Raw genomic sequence first — 23131 nt, forward strand, 5'->3', positions numbered from 1 at the left:
TATCAGGGCCTTCTACCCTACCAGTATCTGGGATCTTTCATCAACCTTTTAACGACCATGTTTTGCCTTAGGAGCACACAGGATAATTGAAGATAACTTTTTTTAAGTCCCATCACCTGTGGAAAGGGCAACCAAGACTGAGGGATACTAAGATAAAAATCTAATAATTAGTTTTTTCTTTCAGAGATAGTTGAGATAGCAACTGATTGTTTTACAAAAAATAAAAAACAATTTAGGAATATGGTGATCTAAAAATGTGAAATATGCAAATAGTATATTATTTATCATTTATTATGATGGGTATCATTCTTAATTATAGCATTTCAGTATTGACAATTCTCCCTCAAGGGCTATGGCTTTGATTTCTAAGATCAGACTGGAATTATGGGTAAAGATCTTTTTCTCTCTCCTAATTAAATCCCTTCAATTTATAGGATTTTCTGGGTTTTTTTTAATTTCCTGATTCTTGAGACATTATAGAATATTTGGGAATACAGAAAGCCTATATAAAGAAATAAATCACCTATCATATCCCCAAGAAGAGGACACAAGAAACAGTAGACATAGCAAAGAGAGGCTATTTCATTACTGAGAAATCAACTCTGTTCCTCCATCCCCTATTGATCAGCTTAGCAATAAGAAGCTAACTTCATTTCCACAGGGATATTTCACTGATGTGGGGACTTTTCAAGGTAGATACTAAATGGTCATAAAATGAATGCACTAAGGATTAAATAGGTTCTACGGCAAGTTTTAATTAGAAATCAGAAAATAGTTTATCAGTGACAGTGTTTCCAGGGACTAGCCACATTTTGCCTCATTTATAGTCTGTTACTTGATCATATCCTAATGGATATGGCTAGTACTATAAGCCCTGATCCCACAAGTCCTGACTGTTAAAAGCTGGGGTAAGGTTTTTGATCATAGTAATTTGGTGTTATGGACAGGGACTGAGGAATAGTCATATTTTGACTTAACCTCATTACCTCTCCTATGATAAGAGCCACAAAGGAGTCATACATGTAAGGGACAAGGATAGATAGGAATTAAAACACTACTTTATGATTACTGGAATTAAAAATTAAAAAAAAATTAAAAGCTGGCTTTTAGTATATAACTTAGGCTGAAGGTCCAAAATTGGCTTCACCTTTTCCTGCCAAGCCCCAATCTTATTAGTAAATGACCACTGAATTGGTAAGAACTATTAAGTACCTGAAATATCAAGTGAAGGAGGCAAGAAAACAAAATGGCTGGTCATGCAGGAGACTCTGGCTTAGTGTTTTAATTTCTCAAATGACAGAAAAACATGAAAGAGAAAGCCATCTGCAGTATATAATCTTTTAACCCATAGTGACCAACCCAAATACACTAGCAAACATGGCTCAAGGGATCTGAGCCAATCATATTACGAGGTCCTCCTTGAGGGAGGGAGTGGAGGTGAGGCAGTTGTAATCTTTTTTTTTTTCCATTCTCACTTGGCTTAACAACCACTCTTAAGGGTTTTGTTTTGTACCACAGTTGATGCTGTTGTTGCTGTCCACTCTAGGTTCCTTATGACTACAAAAACCTGCCTTTTAGAAAAGGTTCACCCCTTGTCCTCACAAATGACTCAACAAGTAAAGCACCCTCAACAAATCCCTGAACTGAAGCTGCTGTTGATGCTTCCAAAAGTTGTGCCCCTCAGTGAGCACCAGTATGTCTTCAGCCATGTCTTCTTTCCTGAAACCTTGCTTTCCCTCCAGTTCTTCCATTTCCTTCTGTTTTTCCCTTATTTATTTCTTAATGTCCTGTGTCCTCTCTAGCATGTGTAGGGTCATACTATCTTGTTGGGTCATAGTGTCTTTTGTCCTTTTTCCTTTCTTTTTGTTTTCCAAACATACTTCTTTAGGTTTTGCCTTATGGGATCCCTCCCATGGTGAAAACTGTAAAGAAAAAAGTTATAGGTCTACAGAAAGTATCTGATGGTCAAATAAAACCTCCTTGCCCACTTTTACATCCCTGTGAAGAATAAGGGAATTTCTTCCAGGAGGTATTTTCGCATCATTCAATTATCTAATGCAGACCAGACCCATATATATTGAGATCCTACTTTGGTGATTTAATATTTTCTCCCCTTTCCTTGGAATCCTAACTCCCTAAGTGCCATGAGCATCTTCCCTCCGGGTCCAGGCCATACCTGATTCTCCAATGACAAGTACTGTGTCACCTGAAACACACTAAATAATTCTTGAAGTATCCTACACTGCTCATCATGATCTTGTTCTCTTGAATTTTTTCTGAATATTTTATGATAAGTCATCAAAAAGATTGTAATCTGCTGTTGTTGATTACACTTTGCAGTTTTCAGAGGGCACCTAAATGGTTTTCTGGATCTGGGTTCCCTGGCAGGAGGGGGTGGGGTGATGGGAGGTCATTCTAGTTTATTCTCGTATTTTTCCTTTTCTGTTGAATCTCTTAGATCTGAGTTATCTTCCTTGACTTAATAACGGAAAATATATCCTTCTTTTCCTAGTCTCATATCAAACAGTTTTTAGGCTTAGGGACATCTTTGGGGCTCCTTCTTCTTTAACTTTTAATGTAAGCTGAATTTGGCCTCTAAGATATTAAGCCTTCTCTACCTTTATTTCTTGATAATCCTCTGGTTTTCCTTCTGACATTTCTTTAAATTAAAAAAATTAACATTTATTTATTTTTGAGAGACAGAGAGAGACAGAGCATGAGCGGGGGAGGGGTAGAGAGAGAGGGAGACACAGAATCCAAAGCAGGTTCCAGGCTCTGAGCTGTCAGTACAGAACCCAATACAGAGCTCCAACTCACAGGGCTCAAACTCACGGGGCTTGAACTCATGGGGTTCGAACTCACGAACCATGCGATCATGACCTGAACTGAAGTGGGAAGCCTAACCGACTTAGCCACCCAGGCACCCCTGCTTTATGACATTTCTAAAGCCAAAATGGTCTCTTGGGCTGTGGTTCCGTGTTCATTTAAAACATACTGTAGTTTCTTTGCCTGCTGCCAAAGTCCTAAAGCTGTTGCTGTGCCAAGTGGATTCTCAAGGCCAAGCAATACTGCCACAGTCTTTTTTTAGTACACTAATTTTTTTGCTATATTTTCTCTTTTGGATTTGTGATAATTTATTTCATTGTCTTTTTCTGCTACCCCAATCTTACAAGTAGCCATAGTCCCCATGTGTTTATAGCTGTCACACTTTTTGATCTGGTTTACAATAAAGTCTATCACCCTTCGGGTCTTTGAAATCTACAACCAGGATTAGAGTCTGCCTAAGGGATTACCAGAACAAATTCAGGAACTTGTAGAGGAACGAAGGCCTTAGAAGCATGGCACACACGCCGTATATGTCTATAAGTGAGTCACATTACACTACCTTTTACAGTGAATATAATTCAGAATAAGGTAAAGAGCAACATAATGTACCACCTACTAACACTTAATCCTCACCCACCAAAACTCAGTCTTTAGCCATAAAAGGGACAGAATGAAAAAATCAGGAAATAAGCTATGGTTTCCAAATTATGCTACTGTATTAAAGAAAAAGGATATGTCCAAAAAAGAATATTTATTCATAACAATCAAACGCTAGAAACTGTTAATGTTTAACTGTTAATAGAGGAACAGATAAACAAATTGTGGTATTTTATTACATGGGATAATTCTCAGATAGAAAATAGATTAGGATAAACTTTTTTGGCAAGAATACTTCATAGGTACTAGTGTGTACTTTATGTTGTATCTCATCAGGAGGCACATTATAATGTCAGCTTGTCCTAATAATAGTACTGCAATGTTTGAACCCTTGGTTAAGATGTCCCCAATCGGCAAAATTTTTTCTCTAGTAACCCCAACCCTTATATCCCGTACAGGAGAGACAAGCCCTGGAGGAGATACCTGGATTTGAAAAACAACAGGGAAGGCATTCAGGAAAACTCTGGCTGTAGGAAAAGGAAAACATTCTCTTAAAACGCTCATGTGCAGGCTCCCTCAACCTGGAAAACAGCCCCAAAATACCATGTGAAAAAGTAAATAGACTCATGCATAGGCGAAGGAGACTTAGTTACTAATCTTGGAGCACCTCCAAGGCAGGAGGCAGCTGGACCTTGCCTCAGGGATTGAGACTGGTGACAGCCATCTTTGCTGTCTTGTTCTCCCATGTAGATCCTGGTGCTGGTGGGCAACATTTTGGAATTCTCCCTCTAGGCTGCTAACATGAGTTTATATGAACCAGTGAGAGTCCCACACAATCCTGCACCTCATCTGAGCCTTGCTTGCAGTGAACATGGTGATAACTCTGCCCACCAAAGCATCCACAGAAGTTGCAGCCAGGCCTTGAAGCCAGACAGACTGGGGGTCACTCCCACCCATCAATGTGCCCACAGCAGTCATGGACCCACCACAACAGTAGGGCACATCAAATCCACACAGGGGACAACTCTGGAACATCTGACTCTGGGAACCAAGGGAGATTGTGCTTCTGGGACTCACAGTACATCTCCTATATAAGCTCATTCCTTAAAGACCATGAGATGTAGTTGAACTACCTAACAGATAGATACAAACATAGAGAGTTGGACAAAATGAGGAAACAGAGAAATATGTTCTAAATGAAAGAACAAGGAAAAATCTCAGAAAAAGAGCTAAATGAAAATGGAGATAAACAATCTATCCAATAAAGAGTTCAAAGCAATGTTCATAAAGATACTTATCAAACTTGGGAGAAAAATGGATGAATACAGTGAGAACTTTAACAAAAAGATTAGAAATGTAAAAAATTACCAATCAGAGCTGAAGAATACAACAGAAATGAAAAATACACCAGAGGGCATAAATAGCAGATTAGATGATGCAGAACAGATCAGCAATGTAGGAGGCAGGGTAGTGAAAATCACCCAAACTGAACAATAAAAAGAAAAAATAATTTTTATTAAAAAGTATAGTTTAAAGGAGCTCTAGGACAATATCAAGCATAAAACATATGCATGAAAGGGGTCCCAGTAGAAGAGAGAAAGGGGCAGAAAATTTATTTGAAGAAATAATAGCTGAAAATTTCCTTAATCTTGGGGAAAGAAACAGGCACCCAGGTCCAGGAATCCCAGAGAGTCCCAAGCAAGATGAACCCCAGGAAATCCACATTAAGACACATTATAATTGAAAAGTCTAAAATTTAGAAAAGAGTGAATCTTAAAAGCAACAAAAGAAATTAGTTACATATATGAGAACTCACATAAGACATTCAGCTGATTTTTTCAGCAAAACTTTGCATGCCAGAAGGGAGTGGCTTGATATATAAAAAGTGCTGAAGGGAAAAACTTACAACTGAGGATTTGCTATTTATCAAGGTTATCATTCAGAATTGAAAGGGAGATAAAGAGTTTTCCAGAGAAGCAAAAACTAAAATAGTTCATCGCCACCAAACTGCCCTTATAAGATATATTGAAGGACTTCTCTAAGTGCAAAAGTTATTTCCATAACTAGAAGTAAGAAAATATATGAAAAAATATCAGTGGTAAATGTAAGCAGTTAGTAAGGTAGTGGATCAACCACTTCTCTAAAGCTAGTATAAAAGTTAAAAGATAAAAGTAGTAAAATCAATTATATCTACGATAATTAGTTAAGGGATACAGAAAATAAAAAGATGAAAAATATGACATTAAAAGCATAAAACTTGGGAGGGAAGAGAATGCATTCAAACTTAAGTGACCACCAACTTAAAATAAACTGCTATATACATATGTTGTTACAAACCTCATGATAAACACAAACAAAAATCCTATAAAAGATACGCAAAAAAGAAATAAAGAGAAATGAATTCAAACATAACACTAAAAAAAGTCACAAAATCACAAGAGAGCAAAAGAAAAGCCAGAGGACTGCAAAACAACCAGAAAACAAACTAACAAAATGTCAATCAATACATACCTATCAAGAGTTACTTTAAATGTAAATGGATTGGGACGCCTGGGTGGCTCAGTCGGTTAAGTGTCCAACTTCAGCTCAGGTCCTGATCCATGGTTTGTGAGTTTGAGCCCCGCATCGGGCTCTGTGCTGATGGCTCAGAGCCTGGAGCCTGCTTCGGATTCTATGTCTCCTTCTCTCTCTGCCCCTCCCCCAACTTGTACTCTGTCTCTCTCTGTCTCTCAAAAGTAAATAAATGTAAAAAATAAAATAAAATAAAATAAATGTAAATGGATTAAATTCTGCAATCAAAAAACATAGAGTAGCTGAGTGGACAAAAAATAAAATCATCTGTATGCTGTCTACAAGAGACTCAGTTCACATGTGAAGGCACACATGGATTGAAAGTGAAAGGTTGGAAATAGATATTCCATGCAAATGGAAATGAAATGAAGACTGGGGTAGCAATACATAGAGCAGAGAAAATAAATTTTAAAAGAGGTGCTGAACCAAGGGTATTACATGATGACAAAGGGATCAATCCAACAAGAAGCTACAGCACTTGTAAACATTTATATATCAACATTGCAGGGCTGAAATATATAAAGCAAATATTAATACACATAAAGGGAGAAAATGACAGTAATACAATAATAGTAGGGGACTTTAACACAACACTTACATTAATGGATAAATCATCCAGACAGAAAATGAAACAGTGGCCTTAAACAACATAATAGATTATACACACTTTATAGATATATATAGAATCCACTCCAAAACAGAATATACATTCTTCTCAAGTACACATGGAGCACTCTCCAGTATATATTAAATGTTAGGCTATAAAATATAATTCTGAATAAATTTAAGAAGAATGAAATTATATCAAACATCTTTTCTGACCACAATGGTATAAAATTAAAAATAATTACAAGAAGAAAAACGGAAAGAACACAAACATATGAAGACTCAGAAACATACTGCTAAACAAACAATGGGTCAACAAGGAAATCAAAGAGGAAGTAAAAAAGTACCTCAAGACAAATGAGAATTAAATTATAACATTTTGAGGGGCGCCTGGGTGGCTCAGTCAGTTAAGCATCCGACTCTTGGTTTTGGCTCAGGTTATGATCTCACGGTTCATGGGTTCAAGCCTCACATCAGGCTCTTCACTGACAATGAGGAGCCTGTTTGGGGATTCTCTCTCCTTCTCTCTCTGCCTGTATCTCTCTCTCTCTCTCTCTCTCTCTCTCTCTCTCTCTCTCTCTCCCAAAAATAAATACATAATTAATTAATTAATAACATTTAAAATATATGGGATGGAGTCTTAAGCAGTTTTAAGAGGGAAGTTTATAGCAATACAGGCCCATTTCAAGAAAAAAGAATAATCTGAAATAAACAATCTAACTTTATACCTAAAGGAACTAGAAAAAGAAAAAAAAATCCCAAAATTAAAGAACAGAAAAATAATGAGAATCAGAGTGGAAATAAATGAAATAGACTAAAAAATAAATAGAAAATATCAATAAAACCAAGAGCTGCTTCTTTGAAAAGACAAACAAAATCTATAAACCTTTAGTCAGACTCACCAAAAAGAAAAGAAAAAAGAGTACTCAAATAAAATTAGAAATGAAAGAGTGGAAGTTACAACCAATACCACAGAAATACAAAGGACCATAAGACAACACTAGAACAATTATATGCCAACAAACTGGGCAACCTAGAAGAAATGGGTAAATTACTAGAAATATACAATCTTCCAAGACTCAATCAGGAAGTAATAGAAAATCTGAATTGATCAATTACTAGTAATGAAATTAAATCATTAATCAAAAAAAGTCACAGCAAACAAAAGCCCAGGAATAGACAGCTTCACTGGTGAGTTCTACCAAACATTTAAAGAAGAGTTAATACATATCCTTTTCAAACGACTCCAAAACACTGAAGAGAAGGGAATGCTTCCAAACACATTCCACAAGACTAGCATGACTGATACTTAAACAAAAACCCTACAAAATAAAAAAAATGTGTACCTATATCCCTATTGAACATAGATGTAAAAATCCTCAACAAAAAATTAACAAGCTGAATTCAATACATTAAAAGGACACACACACACACACACACACACACACACACACACACACACAAATATTATTCAGCCATAAAAAAGACTAAAGTTTTGCCATTTACAACATGAATGTACCTAGAGGGTACAATAAGTGAAACAAGTTAGAGAAATACAAATATCATATGGTTTCACTTATATGTGGAATCTAAAAATAAAAACAAATGAACAAACAAAACCAAACAGAAACAGACTCACAAACACCAAGAACAAATGAATTCCAGTCACTTAAGATACAGTGTAATATTAGTTTCATGGTGTACAATATAGTGATTCAACACTTTTGTACAACACTGGTTAATCATCACAAGTGCACTCCTTAATCTCCATCACCTATTCAACCCATTTCCCCACCCATCTCTGGTAAATATCAGTTTGTTCTCTATAGTTTGCCTCTCTTTCTCTTTTTGTTCCTTGGCTCATTTGTTTTGTTTCTTAAATTCCACACATGAGTGAAATCATATGGGATTTGTTTTCCTCTGACTGGCTTATTTAGTTTAGAATAATACTCTAGCTCCATCCATGTCATTTCAAATGACAAGATTTCATTCTTTTTCATAGCTGAGTAATATTCCTTTGTATATACATACCACCTCTTCTTCATCCATTCATCAATGGACACTTGGGTTCTTCCCATAATTTGGCTGTTATAGATAATGCTGCTATAAACATCAGGTTGCATGTATCCTTTTGAATTAGTATTTTTGTATCTTTGGGTAAATTCCTACTAGTGCAATTGCTGGATCATAGTGTAGTTCTATTTTTAACTTATTGAGGGACCTCCATACTGTTTTACACAGTGGTTACATCAGTTTGCATTCCCACCAGCTGTGCAGAAGTGTTCCCCTTTCTCCACATCCCTGCCAACACCTGTTGTTCCTTGTGTTGTTGAGTTTAAGCCATTCTCACAGGCATGAGGTGATATCTCATTATAGTTTTGGTTTGTATTTCCCTGATGGTGAGTGATGTTGAGCATCTTTTCCTGTGCGTTATCCATCTGTGTGTCTTCTTTGGAAAAATGTCTATTCAGGTCTTCTGACCACTTATTAACTGGATTATTCATTTTTGGGGTTTTGAGTTTTATAAGTTCTTTATTTATTTTGGATACTAACCCTTTATCAGATATGTCATTTGCAAATATCTCCTTCCATTCTGTAGTTGCCTTTTAGTTTTGTTGATTGTTTCCTTTGCTGTGCAGAAGCTTTTTATTTTGATACAGTCACAAATAGTTTATTTTTGCTTTTATTTCCCTTGCCTCAGAAGACATATCTAGTAAGCAGTTACTATAACCAGCGTCAAAGAGGTTACTACCTGTGTTTTACTGCATCCCAAAAGTTTTGGACCATTGTGTTTTCATTTTCATTTGTTTCCATGGCTTTTTATTTCTTCTTTGATTTCCTTGTTGACCCATTCATTGTTTAATGGTATATTTTTTATTAATGTTTATTTTATTTTTGAGAGTCAGAGCACAAGTGGGGGTGGGGCAGAGAGAGAGGGAGACACAGAATTCAAAACACGCTCCAAGATCTGAGCTGTCAGCACAGAGCCCAATACAGGGCTTGAACTCAGGAACAGCGAGATCATGACCTGAGCCGAAGTTGGACCCCCAACTGACTGCACCACCCAGGTGCCCCTAGTGGCATGTTTTTTAACCTCTATGTATTTTTGGTCTTTCCAAATTTTTCTTGTGGTTGACTTCCATTTTCATAGCGTTGTAGTCAGAAAAGGTGCATGGTATGATCTCAATTTTTTTTACTTGTTGAATCCTGGTTTGTGACTTAATATGTGACCTATTCTGAAGAATAGAGCACTTGAGAAGAATGTGTATCCTATTGCTTCAGGATGAAATGTTCTGAATATATCTGTTAAGTCCATCTGGTCCAGTGTGTCATTCAAAACCTTGTTTCGTTGCTGATTTCTGCTTAGATGATCTCTCCATTGTTGTAAGTGGGGTGTTAAAGTCCCCTACTATTATTGTATTATTATGAGTTGCTTTATGTTTATTATTAATAGTTTTATGTATTTGGGTGCTTTCATGCTGGGTGCATAAATATTTGCAATTGCTAGATCTTCTTGTTCGATTGTCCCCTTTATTATGATATAATGCCTTTCTTCATCTCTTGTTACCATCTTAGGTTTAAAATCTGGTTTGTCTGATAATTATTGTTAGTCTGGCTTTCTTTTGATGTCTATTTGCATGATAAATGTTTCTCCATATCCCTATTTTCAATTTCTTGGTCTAAAGGTGTCTTTAGGTCTAAAATGAGTCTCTTGTAGGCAGAATATAGATGGGTCTTGTTTTTTCACCCATTCTGACACCCTATGTCTTTCAATTGGAGTGTTTAGTCCAGTTACATTCAGAATAATTCTTTTTTTTAATATTTTTTATTTAATTTGAGAGAAAGAGAGATAAAGAGAGAGGGAAAGAGAGAGAAAGGGAGAGAGAAAATCCCAAGAAGGCTCCATGCTTTCAGCATGCAGCCTTATATGGGGCTTGATCCTGTAAACCATGAGATCATGACCTCAGCTGAAGTCAAGAGTTGGAGGCCTAACTGACTGAGCCAAGCAGGCACTTCATTCAGAGTAATTCTTTATAGATATGTGTTTATTGCCATTTTAGTTGTTTTGTCATTGCTTCTGGTGATGTTCTCTTTTCCTTTCTAGTGTTTGTCACATTTGGTCTTTCCTTCCTATACAAGGAGTCACGTTTAATATTTCTTGCAGGGCTTGTTTAGTGTTCAAGAACTTCTTTAGTTTTTGTTTGACTAGGAAGCTCTATCTCTCCTTCTTTTATGAATGATAGCTTTTCTGGATAGATTATTCTTGGCTGCATATTTTTCCCATTCAGCCCATCGAATATAGCATGCCACTCCCTTCTAGCTTGCCAAATTTCTGTTTAGAAATCCCCAGCTAGTATTATGGTCTTCCCTTGTAAGATAGACTTCTTTTGTCTTTCTGCTTTTAAGATTTTTTTCTTTGTCACTATATTTTCAATTTTAACTACAATATGCCTTGGTGTTGGCCTGCTTTTATTTTGATAGGAGTTCTCTATGATTCCTGGATCTGGATGTCTGTTTCCTTCTCCAGATTAGGGAAATTTTCAGCTATTAATTCCTCAAATAAATTTTCTGCCCCCTTTTCTCTCTTCTTCCTCTGGGATTCCTATGATATGAATTATATCATGTTTGATGGAGTCACTGAGTTCCTTAAGTCTATTTTTGTGTTCAATAATTCTTCCTTCTCTCTTTTGTTCAGCTTCATTATTTTCCATTATTCTATTGCCTGTATCACTTATTCATTCCTCACCTTCTTCCAATCTTGTGGTCATTATATCCAGTCTATTTCAATTCTCAGTTATTGCATTTTTTTCATTTCTGCTTGTGTTTTAAGTCTTTTGTCTCTGCAGTGTCTCCCTGATGTCTTTGATGCTTTTCTCAAGCCCAGAAATTATCTTTATGATTGTTGCTTTAAATTCTCCATCAGGCATATTACTTATATCTGTTTTGATTATATCTCCTGCTATAACCTTTTCTTGTTCTTTCTTTTGGGATGAATTTCCCAGTCTTAGCATTTTGTCTAAGTCTCCGTCTTCTTCTCTGTGTTAGAAAAGCCTGTTGTTTCCTGCTTCTCAGAGTAATGGCTTTGTGAAGAAGAGGTCATATAGAGCCAAGGGCCTTGAAATTAGGGGAGTGTCTCTGATGTGTAATGTGTGCAATCTGCTGCTATGTTTTGGTTGCTTTATCTTTCAGGCCAGTAGTCTGCAAAGGCTCTCATTGCCTGCAGTGGGCAGTGTTTGGACCTTGGCCAGAGTGTGAAGAGTTTTAACTATGTGTGCTCTGGTGTGCTTGTTAAATGAAACCGGATGTTACTACCACTAGAACTGAATCCTTGCAGTACCCTTTGGTCAGTAGACATGATGTGTGTGTGGGTTTCCACTTGACTTCTGGGGAAGAGGCCTCCTGTGCAGGGACTGAGGCACACTTGCCTGAGAAAAGCCATGCTAGCAGAGCATGAGGTGGGGGGGAGGGGACTTGGTGTTAACAGGTCAGGCAGCCAGTGTCAGTGCTGTGCTAGTTACTGCAGGTGGGTTTGTGCTTATTCTGAGATGGGGGAGGTAAATGGCACAAACAAGCTCCTTTTTCCCTGAAGAGGAGTCTCTGTGTTTGCTGCTCTAAGGGAAGCACTACCAGAAAAGCAAATAATATCTCCTTGTGCATTCCAGGTATTTTTCAGGTTGCTGTTTTAGTACAGTCTCTGAGTTGCTTGCCTGCTGTGTTTGTGCTGGTTTTCTGGGGGTAGTGTCTCATTGCAGTGGGACAGATGCAGCTTTGCCTGAGAAAGACAGTTGCACCAGAGCACAAGGGCATGTGATTTGGAACAAAGCAGGCTAAACAGGCAGTGTCCAGGTTAGCTACCCTCAGCAGGTGTCTCTGTGCTTATGCCAAAGGGCAAGGAAGGGAAATGGTGCCCAATGGCTTTTCTGTTCCCAGAGAGACATCTCTGTGAACTCTACCTCTTATAAATGTGCCCCAAGAAGAGTGAAAAGTTTCTCTCCATGTGCCTTAGATGATCCTCCGATCACACCACTGGCCCCAGGATTGTTTGCCTGCTTTCTCTCCAGGAGTAGGGCTCTATCCCAGCTAAGCCTGCTGACCTTTAAAACTCAAGTCTTTGGGGCACTTGCGTGGCTTAGTCCCTTAAGCACTCAACCTTTAATTTTGGCTCAAGTTAGGATCTCATGGTGATGGGATCAAGCCCCACATTGGGCTCTGTGCTGGGTGTGGAGCCCGCTTAAGATTCTATCTCTCCCTCTCTCTCTCTGCCCGTCCCATGCTCGCTTTCTTCCTCTCTTTCCAAAAATAAAATAAAATGAAACTCAAGTCTTTGAGCCCCACTGGTTACAAAAACTCACAAAAAGCTGAACCTCTTATTTCTCCAGCTAATGGTTTTGAGGAAGTGTTCTCCTTGTGTGTATCCCCGTGTGTTTTACTCTCTCTCACTTTTCTCTGCAGCCAGGGTCCCCTTCCCTCCACAGCAGACATAATCTCTTTCTTCCTCAAACAATGTCTCCAAACTTCCTACCTTTCTTGTTGTGGCCTCTTCTCTTCCTCTAGTATTGCAATTTGTTCTGTCAGTCTTCAGGTTGATTTCTTGGGTATTCAGAATGATTTGAGAGTTATTTAGTTGTGTTTAAGGGATAAGACAAGCCTAGGGTCCTCCTACTACACAATAATTTTAGCACCCCTCTCAGAATACACATTCTTTTCAAGCACACATGGAATATTCTCCAGAATAGATCACCTATTAGTTTACATAACAGGCCTGAACAAATACAAACAGATTGAGTTCATACCATGCACCTTTTCTGACCATAATGCTATGAAACTGGGAGTCAACTATGAGAAAACATTTGGAAAGGCCACAAATATATGGAGGCTAAACAACATGCTCCTAAATAATGAATGGGTCAACCAAAAAAATCAAAGAATAATATACAAAAATACATGAAACAATTGAAAATGAAAACACAATGATCCAAAACCTTTGGGATGCAGCAAAAGCAGTCCTAAGAGGAAAATATATAACAATACAGGTCCAACTCAAGAAGCAAGGAAAATCTCAACTTAACCTTACATCTAAAGGAGCTAGATAGCAATCTCTTACTCGACACATCCCCAAAGGCAAGGGAATTAAAAGCAAAAGTGAATTACTGGGACCTTCTGAAGATAAAAAGCTTCTGCACAGCAAAGGAAACAACCAACAAAACTAAAAGGCAACCAACGGAATGGGAAAAGATATTCGCAAATGACATATCGGACAAAGGGCTAGTATCCAAAATCTATAAAGAGCTCACCAAACTCCACACCCGAAAAACAAATAACCCAGTGAAGAAATGGGCAGAAAACATGAATAGACACTTCTCTAAAGAAGACATCCGGATGGCCAACAGGCACATGAAAAGATGTTCAGCGTCGCTCCTTATCAGGGAAATACAAATGAAAACCACACTCAGGTATCACCTCACGCCAGTCAGAGTGGCCAAAATGAACAAATCAGGAGACTATAGATGCTGGAGAGGATGTGGAGAAACGGGAACCCTCTTGCACTGTTTGTGGGAATGCAAATTGGTGCAGCCGCTCTGGAAAGCAGTGTGGAGGTTCCTCAGAAAATTAAAAATAGACCTACCCTATGACCCAGCAATAGCACTGCTAGGAATTTATCCAAGGGATACAGGAGTACTGATGCATAGGGCCACTTGTACCCCAATGTTCATAGCAGCACTCTCAACAATAGCCAAATTATGGAAAGAGCCTAAATGTCCATCAACTGATGAATGGATAAAGAAATTGTGGTTTATATACACAATGGAATACTACGTGGCAATGAGAAAAAATGAAATATGGCCTTTTGTAGCAACGTGGATGGAACTGGAGAGTGTGATGCTAAGTGAAATAAGCCATACAGAGAAAGACAGATACCATATGGTTTCACTCTTATGTGGATCCTGAGAAACTTAACAGGAACCCATGGGGGAGGGGAAGGAAAAAAAAAAAGAGGTTAGAGTGGGAGAGAGCCAAAGCATAAGAGACTGTTAAAAACTGAGAACAAAGTGAGGGTTGATGGGGGGTGGGAGGGAGGAGAGGGTGGGTGATGGGTATTGAGGAGGGCACCTTTTGGGGTGAGCACTGGGTGTTGTATGGAAACCAATTGGTCAATAAATTTCATATATAAAAAAGAAAATAAAGGAGCTAGAAAAAAAAACGATAAATGAAGCCTAAAGACAGCAGAGAAAGGGAAATAATAACAATATAGAAACTGAAAACAGTAGAACTGATCAATGAAGTCAAGAGCTTGTTCTTTGAAAACATTAATAGCATTAATAAACCTCTAGGCAGACTTACACAAAGAAAAGTTAAAGGACCCAAATAAATAAATTACCAATGACAGAGGAGAAATAACAACCAACAGCACAGAAATACAATCAATTATAAGAGAATATTATGAAAAACTATATGCCTACATTTGTCTTCCAGGACAACGTGGAAGAAATGGATAAATTCCTAGAAACATATAAACTATAAACACTGAAACAGGAAGAAATAGAAAACCTGAACACACTAATAACCAGAAAAAACTTTAATTAGTAATCAAGAATCTCCCAACAAAGTCCAAGGCCAGATGGCATCACAGGGTAATTCTACCAAACATTTAAAGAAGAGTTAATATTCTTCTCACACTATTCCAAAAACCAGAAAAGGAAAGAAAACTTCCCAATTCATTCTATGAGGCCAGCATTAGCCTGATACCAAAACCATATGGGACACCACTAAAAAGGGGAACTATAAGCCAATATCCCTGATGAACATGGATGCAAAATCCTCAATAAAATACTAGCAAACTGAATGCAACAATACAGTAAAAAAAATCATTCACCATGATCAAGTGGGATTTATTCCTGGGATGCAAGGGTGGCTCCAAAGTCACAAATCAGTGTGATGCATCACATTGATAAAAGAAAGGGTAAAAATCATATGGTCATTTCAATAGATGCAGAAAAAGCAATTGACCAAGTACATCTATTTATGATAAAAATCATCATCAAAGTAGTGATGGAGTAAACATACCTTAACATAATAAAGTCCATCTAGGAAAAACCCACAGCTGATATCCTCCTCAATGAGTAATTTTAATACTTTAAAACTATTTGTAAGCAGTTTAAATTTGAAGTGGTAAAAAGATCTTTTGATATCTGCAAACTCGTAGCTGCATAACATGAACTTATATAGTGAGAATATGTTTTCTCCTTTAAATTTAAATTTTACATATAAAGGAATATGTGTTTGTTTTCTAAGAATCTGAGGCAAAGTCAATCCTCAACACTCAAATTTTTGAGGGCCCTAGTGATCAAGTTGTTATTTGAGTAATTCTCTTGTAAAATGCAAAGTGATAGTTTTATTTTTTTTCCAGAACTCTTTGAGAAAATATATAGAAACAGATGCATATTTTAAATATTGTAAGATTCAACATAGTTTTATATATTAAGTTGGACGGATATAAGTTATTGTACATAAATATTTATGCATTTTAAAGTTAGAAACAATGCCTGAGCTAGGAGGGCACTTCGAGGGCCAACTTTGAGAGGATGCAAATTAGGTCCAGTGAGATTAACTCAAAACCAAAGATAAGTGAGGTCTCTCTGCATTTTATGTGAGTGTGTTTGTGAGAGGCTTAGCATAATTCAAAGTTGTTATAATTCTTACACATGATGGAAGGCATTTCCATTTAATGTCTAAAATGGTACTGAAATGTGGCAATGACATAACAGCCTATTTTTCACATACCTGTCCATTTTGAAATTAATTATGCTTTTTCTAATAAAGTTTTTATCTGAACTATTAAAAAAGTTGCACGTAGTCAAACTCTCAATTTTTTGTATTGTACAATCTGAAGTTTGCCTAATTAGAATTTCTGTAAAATGCGACCAAATTGGAACACATGGAGCATTGCCTTTTGACTTCATCTCTCTACTGTTTTCTAGCTACACTGGAAGTCTTCTATTTCCATCTTCTTCTTGCCAAACGACCTTTTCATGTAGCACTTCTGGGATGTGCCCTGTTCTCACCTCCATCTTCCTTTTGAACTAGGTAAATCCTACTCATCCTTAGGGTGTCAGTCCCAGTATTGAGTCAAGGTTTTTGTCAGTGATTCTCACAAAAAAGTATATTCCTTTCTTTCAGAGTTTTTATTTCAGTTTTAAAATATATGTTCACTATCCAAGTGATTTTTTTTGGAATAATATATGTTTTATGAGGAGAGAGTCAAAGTCCCATTTTGCTTACTATGACATTCTCAGTACCCAGCACAGTTCCTGGCACATAGTAGGTGCTAAATAATAGTTTGTTGAATTAATGAATTGATTCATGAACATATGTCCATAGTTAATTCAGTAATTTCTACTTTTGTAACAGCAGCCCAGATGATACATTGAATCATGGGTTTTAAATTTAAAGGAAGGTTCCTCCAATATAATAATAGCTAATATTTATTGAGCATTTTATATATGTACCAGCCATTATTTTAAATGTTTTTTTTTATGTATTATCTCACCTAATTCTCCCTCAAGTACTTTGAGATAGGTATCATAATTATTCTCATTTTATTCATGGAGAAATTGAGGTAGGTCTTATTGTTAACTAGAGGATAAACTTGAATTTAATCCCAGGCAGTCTACATCACACTCCATGCTCTTAAATGCTAAGCTATTTTCCAGATGGGGAAATTGAGACCCAGAAGGGAAATGACTTGTCCAAGTTCTTACAACCAATTTAGTGGCAAAGCCAGGAATAGAACCCAGGTATCTTGATTAATAACTTAGAACTTTTTAACTATCTCACTCTGCCACTAATAATAAATTAAATCTAATGAAGAAACTATTATCCATATAATTATATCTTTTACATGCAATTATTAAACATATTATTATATGTTAAATGTAATGACTCTTAATTTTATCTTTAAAATGACATCTTTCTCCAAATAAAGATCAAAGGCTCTTTGTGCTACAATTTTACTCATTTCCTTAGTTTGTAGCCTAATAAAAAAACAAACATTTCAGGGTAGCAAGCTGGAGTCATTTCTAAGGAATCAGACTAGGAGCTATTAGGAAAATGCTCTTCACATCTGTTAAACAATAGTCCTAAGTATTACCCAACTGCCCACTTGGTGCCAAGAGTTCACAAGTATGATATTAAAAATTAAGACTATGGGAGCAATAGTCTTGTTATACTAGGTTTTTTTTGGGCAGAGACTCTGGGGTACAAATATACTTATAATTTGTCCCAAATCACATAGCTGGTAAGTGGTGGATCTAGGCTCACACTCAACTCTGATTCCAAAATAAGGGAAAGGTAGAAGGTGAGATATTGGTTACTGGGAGTGATATTTTGTGATATTAGTTCCTCTATAACAATGGATGGAGGATTTTTTCTTCTCAAGTGCTTAAGAACAGCAAATCATTAGTTACTTTACATGTGATTATTCAACTTAAATTGGTCAGTGAGTGTTTTTCTATTTCAATTATTAAATTGTACCTCTATGTTTTATCTGTGGGCTCATAAAAGGAAAGTCATGTGCTTTACATTTATTTATTTATTGTTTTCTTAGCATCTAGCACAATACCTGATACAGAGTCAAATATTTATTGAGTAAAAAATATTCATTTATTGAAACTTATCATCATATTTTTGAAGTGTTATAGACAATATTGTTTATGCTAGAAATAAATGTCTTGAGTTGGAGGCATGGGCTTATGATGGGGCAAGCATGGAGGTCAGCTGTAGTGAAGATCTTTGAGAACTGTTGTGTATCTTGAGAAAGTTTATTTCACCTGTCTGTGTCCCAATTTACTTAAATGTAGAATAGGAAAGTTACCTGTCTTGCAGGTTTGTTGTGAGAAATTATAATTCATGTGAAATGCCTGGCAAATAGTAGGCAATAAATAAATGATAATATTATCTGGGGTCAGTGGAGAAGAGGAGATATACTAAGAAACCCCATTATAATGTGGGGATGACGTTTTGGGAAATTGATGCCCTTCATAGAGAAATTCCTAATCTGTGAGTCTTTGGAGATTTTATGAAAAAATTTGAGTATGTTAATTTTCCTGAGGAAAAGGCCTATTGATTTCATTAGATTATCCAAGTGGTATGTAGCCTGAAAAGTTTAATAACCACAAATCCAAGTACTTTAAATAGAATACTGTATTAAAACAGTGTCATAATCACTCCTCCCCTAAACTAAGTCCATCAAAAGCTCAACTCCAAGACAGATCAAATGTCTTTAAATTTTTTAAAAATTTATTTATTTATTTTGAGAGAGAGAGCAAGCAGGGAAGGGTAGAGAGAGAGGGAGAGAGAATCTCAAGCAGGCTCTGCACTGCCAGCACAGAGCCCAACACTGGGTTCGAACTCACAAACCATGAATGGACCATAACTGACTGAAACCAATCATGACATGAGCTGAAATCAAGAGTCGGATGCTTAACTGACTGAGCCACCCAGGCACCCCAGATCAAATGTCTTTAGTCAAAGGACCTACCCTCTTCCCCCTAAGCCCTGGTACTTTCTCAACTTTGGCCAAAAAAGAAAAAAAAGGATGTAAACCTACTGGGAAAAAAATGGAACCACTCAACTACTCCAACCCTGCTATTTTAGTTTAGTTCAAGAAAAATCTTTCTCTAGGGCAATGTTCACCAGAATACACTTTTGAATCATGCACAGAGTGACGAATATACACTTTTAATCTTCATCACATAGGGAATTCATTGAAATTGGGAAAAATAAAGCTTCACAACATTAGAGGGGTCCAATTCTGGGGGCTTTAACTGTTTTGCCCCTCATTCTTTATCCTCCCCTACTCCTTTAGCACTGAAACTCAAAATTTCTTTTTACTCTTTAAAGTAAGGGGTTGAGAGATTGGTTTCAGTCTCTTATGGTCCATGATGAAGAGAAAAAGAGAGCGTAGTGTATATTTAATAAAGCACTGCCTCATTGTATTTTGGTGTTAAAATGATCTTCTATGAATTGATAATAGTTTTTCATAGATTTAAAAGTGACTTTATTGAACAAAATAAAAAGTTGGCAGCTCTGTAGAGACTCTATTTTTTTTCTCCTTACTTGAAAATATCCAGGTATGAAATCTAAGTCTGGTAATCACTGAATTAAGACAATTTTGCAATAATCCATGTGAAATACCATGAAGGTTAAATTAAGGCAGTGCCACTGGGGATAGAAAGGCAGGAGAATTAAGAGTAACCAATTGAATGTGAGGATGGAGATAAAGGAGTCGCTGGTGAACATTGCTCTCTGGCTTGGGTCACTGATTGGATGAATGGCAGCATAATTCACTGAGCTAAAGCATACTCAGAGGGTAAAAGGTTTATGAAACTATCTTGAATAGCTAAGTCTGAGGAATTCGTAGAACGTCCAAGTGGCGATAGCCAGCCTATAGCTGGAAATATAGGCTAGGAACTCAGGAGAGATTTGCAAAAATCTAGGAGGTAGTTGACATGGTAGAAGTGAATGAGATCATCCAGTGAGAATAGAGGGTTGTTCCCTCATACACATTTTTCAATTTCTTTGAGTAGTGATATTTAAAACCAAGAAGTGGCTCTTGAGTTGTGTGTGCTACAATGGCCTTCCTATGGTTAGTCAGGGCTCCAGGCTCTGATGGGTGGATCACATGATCTGGGCACTTGGGAGCAAAGTCTAGTTTTTCTAGACACAGCCAATATTAAAATACTGAGCACAGTGGGTATAGAGCTTGAGGAAGTCCTGATTAAAGGAGACAGGGTCTTTGGATGTGTGGTAAGTAAAATGACATAGGAATTGTAGGGAATTATAAAAAATCTGAAATTTTTGGGGTGCCAAGAAAATTAGCATTTATCATTTTCAATAAACAGCTTTAACACTTTGAGAGGACTACATCTCTAAAGAATCCATCTGGACCACAAAACAAGGACACCAATTTTTCTAAGGTCTTTGAAGGCAGGACACACTAGAAAATGATTCCCCAATTTGGGGGCAGAAGAATCTCCTGCAAAAATCTCTAGCCCAGTGTTTCTCAAACCTTAACATGTATATAAATCATCTAGGAATCTTGTTAAAATTCAGATTCTGATTCAGTAGAATTGGTGTAGGACTTGGAATACAGCATTCCTAACAAGTTTCCAGATGATAGTAATGCTGTTGCTCCTACTCAAAGTGTTACTCAAAGCATGGTTAGAGCTTTCTATGGCAGTTTGACATTGATCAGTGGACTTGTCTCAAATAGGGTACTAAATCTTTGCAATTTTCCCTGTTATGTTTGCTTTGAAATGTAATTTTACATTTTGAATCAAACACATTAGAGTTTTTATTTTGTATATCTTTTTCTCCATTTCAATTTTAAAGAAATTTATTCCTATTTTGTTTTATACTAGTATCAGTCTGTGATGGATGGAGAAAAAAAAATTGGTCCTTCACCACGGATAGTTTGAGAAACACTGCTCTAGACAACAAAGAACTTTTTTTAAGTTTTTATTTAAATTCCAGTTATTTAACATACAGTGTAATATTAGTTTCAGGTGTACAATACAGTGATTCAATACTTCCATACATCACCCGGTGTTCATCACAAGTGTGCTCCTTAATCCCCATCACCTATTTAACCCATCTCCCCACCCACCTAACCTCTGGTAACCATCAGTTTGTTATCTATAGTTAAGAGTCCGTTTCTTGGTTTGCCTCTCTCTCTTTTCCCCCTTTGTTCATTTGTTTTGTTTCTTAAATTCCACATATGAGTGAAATCATATGGTATATGTCTTTGATGGACTTACTTAGCATAATACTCTCTAGCTCCATCAATTTCTAGGCAATGAAGAACTTTTTATTTGGGACATAGAATTTATTTAGAAATGGTTTGATTTCTATTACATACGATTCCAAAGCAGTATTTTTTAAACTTTTCTTTTTATTTATTCCATAAACAATAACAAAACTCAGCTAGGTACATTATGACAGTTTCACCATACACTCAGTCACAAATATTTAAAACCTTTTCAACAAGAACAACAAAACCAGAGGTGTTACAAGAATAATTTACAAGAAAATCTATAAAACAGCAAGAAGCTCACAAATGTTCATTTTCATTTGCACAAGATCACTACACTCTTTCACAACATGTTTTGTGTTACAAAATTCCCAACAAAAGTGTATTTTTTCTTTGTATTATGGTTTCTAAAACCAGAAACTTTGAAGTAAATATCCTTTTATTAGCACCCAGTGGTGCAGAAAAAGGAAAACTCTCACATACAGACACTTCACAGCACTTTTCTAAGAAAAATATACACTTACAAAATATGTTACAAATTGGCACACTTAAAAATATACAAGATTTTGTAGGCGTCTTAAGAGTGATCCTTAAGCTTTATACCTCAATTGACTCTACAGATTATTTATAAAGCTTAACTCTGAAAGAAAAAAAGGCAAACAATTTCCTAACATTTTAAAGTTGCAGTGTCATATGTCAAACAAAAACTTAGGTTACATTCATAAAAAGGGCCTCTAACATGTTTATTTTAAATTTTCTTAAATGTTTAAAGGGCTTGGGAGAGGAGAAAATGGAGACAATAGTTTCTTTAGCACCATAAATCAGTAATTTACTAAAGAGGTGCATTCAGTTTTATGGAAATTAAATTAAGGACTAGTACATTCAAAACTCTGTAGGCAGCAAACTCTAGTCAGTGCTACAGGTATCCCAGTAGAGCATTTTAAGCTTTCTACCCTCCTCACTGGGAGTAAAAAACAAAAGGCCTCTTCCAGTTTTCATTCTTAGCCTTTCCTTTTGTACTATAAAACCAGGTTTCTCTGAAAGAGGCAGAATGATTTAAACATCTTTCTTCCTTTTGAAGGGGATGTCGAACACTCAGAAACCACTGAGCCTGACAGATGGATAGACATTCTTTCCATTTTATATTGAGTGTTTCTTTTTTATTTACCTAGATACTGATTTTTTAAAGCCTCATTCACACCGTAAGCTTTGTACTAAGCCTCTTTCTTTTACATTGTCCTTCTCCAATGTTTCATCTCTTAGTTATGATTCTGAAACCAAGAGTACATCTCAAGTATCACATAGCTGCAATGGGAACTCTGTTTCATGAATGTAGCTACTGTTTAATGCTCTGAGTAAAATGTACCTTACAGGGTAGCCTGTGTACTGCCATCAAAATAATCCCATGCTGGCTGAGGACCTTCAAGTTGATGACAGTGTTTCCCAAGTTAAACAGTCCAGCTAAAATTGTTTCTTCTTTATTTGGGTCCTTGAGAAACTTACAAAAATTCCTGGCCTACATTGTGTTGACAAGATACTTATTTATCCCTAGTTACTAAAGTGTTTTAGTAAAGTGTTTCTAAACATAATGGTGGGCTTCGTGAATTTTATGATTAGAAAGTAAATCTCATATTAGTTTTATTTCATAAAAAGGACATATTCCTATAATAAGCAATCATTGAAAAATCCTAAATAAAAAAAAATCACCTGTAATTAGATAAC

The sequence above is a fragment of the Felis catus genome, chromosome X (assembly GCF_018350175.1).
Source record: "Felis catus isolate Fca126 chromosome X, F.catus_Fca126_mat1.0, whole genome shotgun sequence".
NCBI classification, from domain to species: domain Eukaryota; kingdom Metazoa; phylum Chordata; class Mammalia; order Carnivora; family Felidae; genus Felis; species Felis catus.